Source organism: Ambystoma mexicanum, chromosome 4q (assembly GCF_040938575.1).
Source record: "Ambystoma mexicanum isolate Mex_15411 chromosome 4q, UKY_AmexF1_1, whole genome shotgun sequence".
NCBI classification, from domain to species: Eukaryota; Metazoa; Chordata; class Amphibia; order Caudata; family Ambystomatidae; genus Ambystoma; species Ambystoma mexicanum.
Window position 1 is genome coordinate 107,765,269 of NC_090928.1, and position 2,898 is coordinate 107,768,166.

A 2,898-nucleotide genomic window follows, 5' to 3' on the forward strand; every position below is an offset into this window, starting at 1 on the left:
GTATCTGAGAACAGTGACTTAGTGCCCTGTGTCCCGGGATGCGTTCATCCACCTGTACTTCCTGGAACCTTGCATTTTCCTCTGTCGAAGTCTCTTGATCTGCCACACTCTGTCCCCTAACCCTCTGTCATTCGGGGGTGCCTAGTATGTCTGTCATACAACTGCGGATGTCTTTCTCAGTGGTCAACTTTATCAAGGTCCCTTCTCACTCGAAGGTCAGAGAAAAGGGATATCCCCAACGGTATCGCACGTCTTTATCCTTAAGCATTTTGGTGAGTGGTAAACATTTTCAACTCATTGCAAGCGTTAGGGAGGACAGGTCCTGATAAATGGAAATGTTGGCTGTGTCCAGTGTGATCTGTGGAGTGCGCCTGGCTTTCACCAGGACTCAGGCCTTATCAGCATAATTGTGAAATCTGGCAAGCACTGTTCTTGGGTCCCCCGGATTACCACCAACCCTGTGGATGCGATCGATCTTGGGTTCATCCACTGTGCCTTCATTAAAGAGCAGCTTCAGTAGCGCATGGAGGGTTCTCTTTAGATCAAGTTCGGATTCGCCCGCTTTATCCGGGATGCCAAAGACTTGTATATTGTTGCACCTTTCCCTGTTTTCCAAATCGTCGATCTTTAGATGAAATTCCTCTTCCCTGCTCTCGATATCGGCGACCTCCTTTTGAGTTTCTAGAGTGTTTAGAGATGATTTAGCTCGGCCTCCTCCCGTCTCTCCTCCATTTTATCTATCCTGTGGGTGATTTTGTCAATGTTGCGCCCAATGTCAGCTCACATGCTCCTCATTTCGTTGTGAGGAGGTCGGCGACGTCTGCTTTTGTCGCGGCTGCTTCGGGTCCTGATGCAGCCATTGGTGTGACAGTAGGTAAATGGTGGCAGGTGTGTAGTGGTGCGAAATTGTATATGCCAGCCTCTCCTTAATGTCCCTGTGCCTCGGGGGAGAAGCGATGGGGTGGTAGGTCCCCTATGGCTTGCGTTGCGAGGATAGGTTTTAGTGTTGGATCCCAACGCCCCGAGTGGTGGGGTGGAGGACACACGACTTGGGCGGAAGGGGAGGGGTTCTGCCACTCCAAAGATGGATTTGTGTCCGGTGCAATGGTGGACAGCCACCTTGAGCCTAATGTTCGTAGGGCACCGCAAGCACCCACCTAAATCGCCTGGGCACCTCGGTGCAAGTATCTCCCAGATGTATTATGGGGTGGGACCCAGTAAGTTGTAAGTGTGTCCTATGCTGGGTGCGGTAACGGTTGTACGTTGAGGGGGGCACATGTCTCTCTCCGCAGGGTCCACCCCTCGGGTCATTCGCCCAGTGCAAGATTGATGGGGTTTCCTTTAAATCCCAGATGTCTCAGCTTCTATGGGAGGGGGCCAGCACACCAACCGAGATACCCAGAATGGAGTCATCTCTCCCCTATGATGTATGATCTGAGTTCATTCAGTCTTGCCAACCTATCCATTTGATCTTGGTCCTTGTTCCCCCTACACCTCTGCACCTTGTGGCCATTGCCTTGTGTCAGGGCACTCCTGCGGGCAGCCACCATCAAATGCATCTAGAATGGTTCCATGACTATTTCATCCTGGTGGGGTTGACAGTAGTAAGGTATAGGAATCCCAGAGGTGTGAGCAGGCTCACCAGTGTTCGTGGGTTTTCCCGGGTGATGTCCCTTGTAAGAAGGGGAGAGCAGGTTGCCCCCTGTTTGCCCCAGTTGGCAGGAGGTTTGTAGTGGACAAGGTTATGGTGGACGTGGTGGGGAGAGTCCAGCAACCACCTCTGCAGGCACACACCGCAAATTTCTTCTCCAGGTGCTGCAGTGAGGTCAATTAAGCCAGCGCCATTGTAATGGCTTTTCCTAACAGCATGTGCTGTTCCTGCCTGCACCTCTCCCCACCCCCCACTTTCCCCAAATCCGGGCGTGTTCAGGTGAGTGTGGGTGAGAGCTCGACCCTCTTGGGCCTTGTAATCTGGGTTTTGTTTTGGTGCTAGAGCCCCCCGGCCCTGCCCGCAGTGTTGTCCGCCCCATGTCCCTGCTTCCCCTCTCCTCCCGCCCCCAGCCGTCCCCCGTGGTGTGATTGGCTGCTCTAAGGCAGCCGGCGAACCTAGTCGCCGTCCCAGCTCCCGACCGCCTTTCCATCCGGGCGTGTTCAGGTGAGCGTGGGTGAGAGCCCGACCCTTTTGGGCCTTGTGATCTGGGCTTTGTTTTGGTGCTTGAGCCCCCCCGGGCCCTGCCCGCAGAGTTGTCCGCCCCATGTCCCTGCTTTCCCTCTCCTCCCTCCTCCCGCCCCCAGCCGTCCCCCGTGGTGTGATTGGCTGCTCTAAGGCAGCCGGCGAACCTAGTCGCCATCCCAGCTCCCGACCGCCTTTCCTTCCGGGCGTGTTCAGGTGAGCGTGGGTGAGAGCACGACCCTTTTGGGCCTTGTGATCTGGGCTTTGTTTTGGTGCTTGAGCCCCCCAGGCCCTGCCCGCAGCGTTGTCCGCCCCGTGTCCCTGCTTCCCCTCTCCTCCCTCCTCCCGCCCCCCAGCCGTCCCCCGTGGACTGATTGGCTTGCTGGCCCCTTTTGACTGACCCTTCCAGGGCAGCCCCCTGCCAGGCAGCCCTCGCGGCTAAGGGCCCGGGGCAAAGGGCGGCTCCTACATTGGCGGCTCCAGGACGTGTCTGCAGGTGTCCGCAGGGGAAGTAAAGGAAGCCAGACACCAACAAAACTGTGAGTATGGCATGGGTGGGGTGTACAGCAATCACTCTACTCCAGAAAGCCCCTGTCACCCTACCTTACCTTCCATAGCATAGACTGCCATAGACTTAAATAAAGACATACCTAGGAAGACTTGCGACCACTGTAAATGGATTGTAAATACTGCCTTACGATGCACATGAACTTACTGGCCAATTT